Source organism: Schistocerca serialis, chromosome 4, assembly GCF_023864345.2.
Source record: "Schistocerca serialis cubense isolate TAMUIC-IGC-003099 chromosome 4, iqSchSeri2.2, whole genome shotgun sequence".
NCBI classification, from domain to species: Eukaryota; Metazoa; Arthropoda; class Insecta; order Orthoptera; family Acrididae; genus Schistocerca; species Schistocerca serialis.
Window position 1 is genome coordinate 708149688 of NC_064641.1, and position 6599 is coordinate 708156286.

Consider the following 6599-nt stretch of genomic DNA (forward strand, 5'->3'; position numbering starts at 1 on the left):
CATCTCAAACATGTATTTGCAACTCACCGCGACAATCGTCATTTGTTTTTCCGAGATACTGAAAAATGAAGGGGGCACCCGGGATTGAACCGGGGACCTCTCGATCTGCAGTCGAATGCTCTACGACTGAGCTATACCCCCTTTCACGATCTTTCTGTTCCCATAACTTAAGGAAAAGTATTATACTCTGCCTGGCTAAAGACGTCTAATCGAGCAAAATATTGCGTAATCATTATCTCTCAGTTATATATTAGCGTTAAACGATATAAATATCAAAAATACTAGACACTTCGCGCCTGGAAAACGTGCGAGTCGGCGCCTTCACCTTAATGTCAGAACGCGAAAATTGCACTAGTAGCTTTTTTCAAGCAAGTTCTGTTCGTCCGTTCTCCGTAATCGTTTGGTATCTGATTAAACTGACATACTCGCCTATGGCTTTCGTAAACGAAAATTTCATTGTGACCCCGACGTGATTTGAACACGCAACCTTCTGATCTGGAGTCAGACGCGCTACCGTTGCGCCACGGAGTCGACGCTGCTTAGGTCTTGTCATGAATAGGTTCCTCCAACACTTACTGTACCGTTCAAACCTAAGAAATAATGACAGTAGGATCCACGAGACACTCGTCCCAGATGTACTTGCTCTGGCGGGGGTGTAACTCAGTGGTAGAGTGTCTGCTTCGCATGCAGAAAGTCCTGGGTTCAAATCCCAGCTCCTCCAATTTTTGTTTCTCCGTGCAGCAGTACAAGAAAACTTTTGCCTATCACCATATTCTACAAAATTCAGTGTACAAGATTCTTCCCCCAAGCAAGTGGATTTCGTACAGTTCGACCTCATGGCGGGAGGACGATGACCTGCAAGACCCTGGGCTGCGATCCCCCCCATTGAAATGTTGCTCCAAAGCCTTCGGTATGGCGTGCAGGGTGCATCTCAAACATGTATTTGCAACTCACCGCGACAATCGTCATTTGTTTTTCCGAGATACTGAAAAATGAAGGGGGCACCCGGGATTGAACCGGGGACCTCTCGATCTGCAGTCGAATGCTCTACGACTGAGCTATACCCCCTTTCACGATCTTTCTGTTCCCATAACTTAAGGAAAAGTATTATACTCTGCCTGGCTAAAGACGTCTAATCGAGCAAAATATTGCGTAATCATTATCTCTCAGTTATATATTAGCGTTAAACGATATAAATATCAAAAATACTAGACACTTCGCGCCTGGAAAACGTGCGAGTCGGCGCCTTCACCTTAATGTCAGAACGCGAAAATTGCACTAGTAGCTTTTTTCAAGCAAGTTCTGTTCGTCCGTTCTCCGTAATCGTTTGGTATCTGATTAAACTGACATACTCGCCTATGGCTTTCGTAAACGAAAATTTCATTGTGACCCCGACGTGATTTGAACACGCAACCTTCTGATCTGGAGTCAGACGCGCTACCGTTGCGCCACGGAGTCGACGCTGCTTAGGTCTTGTCATGAATAGGTTCCTCCAACACTTACTGTACCGTTCAAACCTAAGAAATAATGACAGTAGGATCCACGAGACACTCGTCCCAGATGTACTTGCTCTGGCGGGGGTGTAACTCAGTGGTAGAGTGTCTGCTTCGCATGCAGAAAGTCCTGGGTTCAAATCCCAGCTCCTCCAATTTTTGTTTCTCCGTGCAGCAGTACAAGAAAACTTTTGCCTATCACCATATTCTACAAAATTCAGTGTACAAGATTCTTCCCCCAAGCAAGTGGATTTCGTACAGTTCGACCTCATGGCGGGAGGACGATGACCTGCAAGACCCTGGGCTGCGATCCCCCCCATTGAAATGTTGCTCCAAAGCCTTCGGTATGGCGTGCAGGGTGCATCTCAAACATGTATTTGCAACTCACCGCGACAATCGTCATTTGTTTTTCCGAGATACTGAAAAATGAAGGGGGCACCCGGGATTGAACCGGGGACCTCTCGATCTGCAGTCGAATGCTCTACGACTGAGCTATACCCCCTTTCACGATCTTTCTGTTCCCATAACTTAAGGAAAAGTATTATACTCTGCCTGGCTAAAGACGTCTAATCGAGCAAAATATTGCGTAATCATTATCTCTCAGTTATATATTAGCGTTAAACGATATAAATATCAAAAATACTAGACACTTCGCGCCTGGAAAACGTGCGAGTCGGCGCCTTCACCTTAATGTCAGAACGCGAAAATTGCACTAGTAGCTTTTTTCAAGCAAGTTCTGTTCGTCCGTTCTCCGTAATCGTTTGGTATCTGATTAAACTGACATACTCGCCTATGGCTTTCGTAAACGAAAATTTCATTGTGACCCCGACGTGATTTGAACACGCAACCTTCTGATCTGGAGTCAGACGCGCTACCGTTGCGCCACGGAGTCGACGCTGCTTAGGTCTTGTCATGAATAGGTTCCTCCAACACTTACTGTACCGTTCAAACCTAAGAAATAATGACAGTAGGATCCACGAGACACTCGTCCCAGATGTACTTGCTCTGGCGGGGGTGTAACTCAGTGGTAGAGTGTCTGCTTCGCATGCAGAAAGTCCTGGGTTCAAATCCCAGCTCCTCCAATTTTTGTTTCTCCGTGCAGCAGTACAAGAAAACTTTTGCCTATCACCATATTCTACAAAATTCAGTGTACAAGATTCTTCCCCCAAGCAAGTGGATTTCGTACAGTTCGACCTCATGGCGGGAGGACGATGACCTGCAAGACCCTGGGCTGCGATCCCCCCCATTGAAATGTTGCTCCAAAGCCTTCGGTATGGCGTGCAGGGTGCATCTCAAACATGTATTTGCAACTCACCGCGACAATCGTCATTTGTTTTTCCGAGATACTGAAAAATGAAGGGGGCACCCGGGATTGAACCGGGGACCTCTCGATCTGCAGTCGAATGCTCTACGACTGAGCTATACCCCCTTTCACGATCTTTCTGTTCCCATAACTTAAGGAAAAGTATTATACTCTGCCTGGCTAAAGACGTCTAATCGAGCAAAATATTGCGTAATCATTATCTCTCAGTTATATATTAGCGTTAAACGATATAAATATCAAAAATACTAGACACTTCGCGCCTGGAAAACGTGCGAGTCGGCGCCTTCACCTTAATGTCAGAACGCGAAAATTGCACTAGTAGCTTTTTTCAAGCAAGTTCTGTTCGTCCGTTCTCCGTAATCGTTTGGTATCTGATTAAACTGACATACTCGCCTATGGCTTTCGTAAACGAAAATTTCATTGTGACCCCGACGTGATTTGAACACGCAACCTTCTGATCTGGAGTCAGACGCGCTACCGTTGCGCCACGGAGTCGACGCTGCTTAGGTCTTGTCATGAATAGGTTCCTCCAACACTTACTGTACCGTTCAAACCTAAGAAATAATGACAGTAGGATCCACGAGACACTCGTCCCAGATGTACTTGCTCTGGCGGGGGTGTAACTCAGTGGTAGAGTGTCTGCTTCGCATGCAGAAAGTCCTGGGTTCAAATCCCAGCTCCTCCAATTTTTGTTTCTCCGTGCAGCAGTACAAGAAAACTTTTGCCTATCACCATATTCTACAAAATTCAGTGTACAAGATTCTTCCCCCAAGCAAGTGGATTTCGTACAGTTCGACCTCATGGCGGGAGGACGATGACCTGCAAGACCCTGGGCTGCGATCCCCCCCATTGAAATGTTGGCGTGCGGAGTGCATCTCAATATTTCGCGCAGTCAGATTGCTGACGTTTTTCATACACCCTATGCCTGTAACCGAGCGGCAGCGAGCGGCAGTCGAGCAAAGTCAGCCAAGTCAGGAATTTTCAAGTGTTGATCGATAAGGGCAATCAGCCGAATGCCAGGCAGATAAACCAGATGACCTGTGAAACTTTTGAAGCTTTGCATTCATGCTAATTCACCATAATTCGTGGCTTCAGTGACTCTTGCATGCTCACGGCGGTCTTTCCTTTTCAATCAGCCGAATGCCAGGTAGATAAATCAGATGACCTGTGAAACTATTGAAGCTTTGCATTCATGCTAATTCTCCATAATTCGGGGTTTCAGTGACTCTTGCATGCTCACGGCGGTCTTTCCTTTTAAATCCCCACTGGCAGCGGGACCCTACCTTATTATCTGGGGTAATATGTGGAAATGCGATCCATTTGTTTTTTTTCTGTTATGTTTCAGGTGGCTTATTTGTGCACTGTGAATTTTGGTTTGCCTTGGCTATTGTCTTATCCTTCCCAAATAAGACAGTATATCTTGCTAACCATGTCTTTATGTATTTGGGGCTGCCCTGACAAATCATCACGGCTGTAATGGGTACACACCTTGGTGCTCAAAAGAAGGTGTGAACAGAAGAATTTAAGATGGGAGTGAATCGGCTTAGTTGTTTTATGAAAATTCAAATCTAAATATGGATGGTCGGCCAGGAATCTGAATCACCCTGTTCCAGACTAATAGTTCATTTTGTTAGCTTTGCACGCATTTAAATAGAAATAGAACAGGGTCATCACCAGCAAGATTAGAACTACTTTGAACATATTAAAAATGTGACAGTCTAAAGTAACTTTGATAAGGGGGAAATTCTTTAAAGGTAGGTAAAGAACTGATCAAACCTAGTCCCACAGTTGTAAACATTTTCATCACATTTCTTTTGGCTAACTAGTTGATATTTTAGGTCTCAACACTTTGTTACAGGTCAGTTTACAGCTTCCAAAGAAACGTGTTCTGAATACTGTTGCTAACCGTATTAGTAGACTTTCCATGAAAAAGTTTTCTGACACAGTGCCGTTCATAACACCGGTTTCATTTTCTTGGAATTAGCTCGTGTGTGGTCACGCTAACGACAGTGGCCGAGTGTAGGCGATACTGCTGCTGTGAGTGTCAGCAATACATCGATCGTGGGCCCTTAAATAAACTCGTCGTCGACAGGACTACATGACCTGACAGTCCATTAACACAACGACGATGTCATATACAAGTGTTATCTTCTGCCGTAATTTATTTATCTCCAAAATGAATCACATCATCAAGCACGGCGATTATATCGTCAGGTCTATTGTGCACAGTACCATTTGATGACCAAAGTTGGCAGCGACGTGTATCAGAATATAGGGTGGTTATAATTAAACATACAGGCCTGAAACACAAGCATCAGTGTGTATTACAGTTGCAGACAGTTAACATAGGTATAGACAAGGTGTGCAGCGCTTTACTTGTAAAACTGTTTTGTCAAAAAAACGGCAATAGCGCTGCTGGTCTTTGCGAGTATCGACGATTTAAATTAATACTCAGAGGTCCTCCTTCTACATGGGGTTGACGAACATGATTCGGAAGTTTGAATTAACTGGCGATCTGCGAACTGCTCCTGCGAGAGGCCGACGGCCAATTTCGTCACAAAATGTTGTAGAATTTACTGCTGACAGAGCTGAGAATGCTGGACGCAATGTGCGATTTCCACGCAGTGAACGATCTGCGTCACGACATCTGAACGTTCCATGGTCCACCGTCGTTTCGGGCAGCAGAATAGGCATCTCTAGTGCGATTCCAGGCTGTCGGTATGCAGATAACAGTCACATTGAGCAACATTTGTAACCTGGAACGTCAACATAGTACGCAGTTAACAAATGTCATCCTCTTACGTAGAAATTAAAGTGTGTTTCTTTCAAGTGTTTATTCGTTATTTCTCTTCCACATGTCCATACAAATGCTTCCACAGTGTTTCGGAGTCCTACGATCACTAGTTTGTCATGGGGACTTTCTCAAGAAGCAAAAGTTTAGTTTTAGCCACCTGTCTTAGCAATTCCAGTGACCTGTACCGGTGCAGTACCAGGGAGACGACACGCAAAGTATGTGCGGATGCACCGTAGTGAGACTGACGGTACGAAATGCATTGGAAATATTATTTAATTAGACGTATGTAGAAACAACAATTTCAAATCACATTTCATTCAATTAATATTCGCACGTCTTAATCTTAGAATTTAGGCAGCAATTTAGTTTTCTGATCAAGAAACAGCATAATGTATGAAGTCCGTCTATAATGTGATAGATTATTTTATTAAAACTGCATTATTTTTATGGTACATGCATGTGTTTCTACACGCCCTGCTGATACACCCGACTTGAACATTATTTGCACGAGCGAATGCAAAAGTGCGCTTGGCACGGAAACTTTGTAGGAGAATGTACAATTTGTAGTATTCTGGTTTTCCTGTAACTACAACACTTATGACATTCATGCTCCTCCAACACGAACTGGTTCAGATTATCCGTGATATACATTCTTGATGACTAGCTTCAAAAATCATGATATACACAGTCTGGATAGCTGATTTGCAAAATCTAATTACTCTGAATACAATTGCCGTGTCGAGATTTTCGTGTTCATTATACACACAGGGGTTGGACAAAAACACGGGAAACACCACGAGAAGCGCGTTGTAGAACACAAATGCAGATGTTAGCCAAGTCTCGAGGTTGCACTGTTGTATTTCCCCACAAATGGAACCTGTGCAATGTCCTCAGTACGCTGCAAGTGTCGGTCGGGGTCAGAGCAGTGTAGTGTGTAGTTGTAAGCGTTTTGTGTTGGATATGAGTAAATTCGAAAATGGGCAAGGTG

The 6599-nt window shown here is 44.2% G+C and overlaps 12 non-coding genes across 12 annotated transcripts; 4 read left to right on the forward strand and 8 right to left on the reverse strand.

Annotated features, from left to right (window-relative positions):
- Positions 1 to 69: 69 nt before the first annotated feature.
- On the reverse strand, positions 70 to 141 carry Trnac-gca (transfer RNA cysteine (anticodon GCA)). Its single transcript has one exon. It is a non-coding gene; the product is annotated as a tRNA-Cys (tRNA).
- Positions 142 to 459: 318 nt separating this feature from the next.
- Trnaw-cca (transfer RNA tryptophan (anticodon CCA)) lies at positions 460 to 531 on the reverse strand. The gene has a single exon. It is a non-coding gene; the product is annotated as a tRNA-Trp (tRNA).
- A 118-nt stretch (positions 532 to 649) lies between these two features.
- Positions 650 to 721, forward strand: Trnaa-cgc (transfer RNA alanine (anticodon CGC)). Its single transcript has one exon. It is a non-coding gene; the product is annotated as a tRNA-Ala (tRNA).
- Positions 722 to 996: 275 nt separating this feature from the next.
- Trnac-gca (transfer RNA cysteine (anticodon GCA)) lies at positions 997 to 1068 on the reverse strand. The gene has a single exon. It is a non-coding gene; the product is annotated as a tRNA-Cys (tRNA).
- A 318-nt stretch (positions 1069 to 1386) lies between these two features.
- On the reverse strand, positions 1387 to 1458 carry Trnaw-cca (transfer RNA tryptophan (anticodon CCA)). The gene has a single exon. It is a non-coding gene; the product is annotated as a tRNA-Trp (tRNA).
- Positions 1459 to 1576: 118 nt separating this feature from the next.
- Positions 1577 to 1648, forward strand: Trnaa-cgc (transfer RNA alanine (anticodon CGC)). Its single transcript has one exon. It is a non-coding gene; the product is annotated as a tRNA-Ala (tRNA).
- A 275-nt stretch (positions 1649 to 1923) lies between these two features.
- Positions 1924 to 1995, reverse strand: Trnac-gca (transfer RNA cysteine (anticodon GCA)). Its single transcript has one exon. It is a non-coding gene; the product is annotated as a tRNA-Cys (tRNA).
- Positions 1996 to 2313: 318 nt separating this feature from the next.
- On the reverse strand, positions 2314 to 2385 carry Trnaw-cca (transfer RNA tryptophan (anticodon CCA)). Its single transcript has one exon. It is a non-coding gene; the product is annotated as a tRNA-Trp (tRNA).
- Positions 2386 to 2503: 118 nt separating this feature from the next.
- Trnaa-cgc (transfer RNA alanine (anticodon CGC)) lies at positions 2504 to 2575 on the forward strand. Its single transcript has one exon. It is a non-coding gene; the product is annotated as a tRNA-Ala (tRNA).
- A 275-nt stretch (positions 2576 to 2850) lies between these two features.
- Trnac-gca (transfer RNA cysteine (anticodon GCA)) lies at positions 2851 to 2922 on the reverse strand. The gene has a single exon. It is a non-coding gene; the product is annotated as a tRNA-Cys (tRNA).
- Positions 2923 to 3240: 318 nt separating this feature from the next.
- On the reverse strand, positions 3241 to 3312 carry Trnaw-cca (transfer RNA tryptophan (anticodon CCA)). The gene has a single exon. It is a non-coding gene; the product is annotated as a tRNA-Trp (tRNA).
- Positions 3313 to 3430: 118 nt separating this feature from the next.
- Positions 3431 to 3502, forward strand: Trnaa-cgc (transfer RNA alanine (anticodon CGC)). The gene has a single exon. It is a non-coding gene; the product is annotated as a tRNA-Ala (tRNA).
- The last annotated feature ends 3097 nt before the right edge of the window (positions 3503 to 6599 follow it).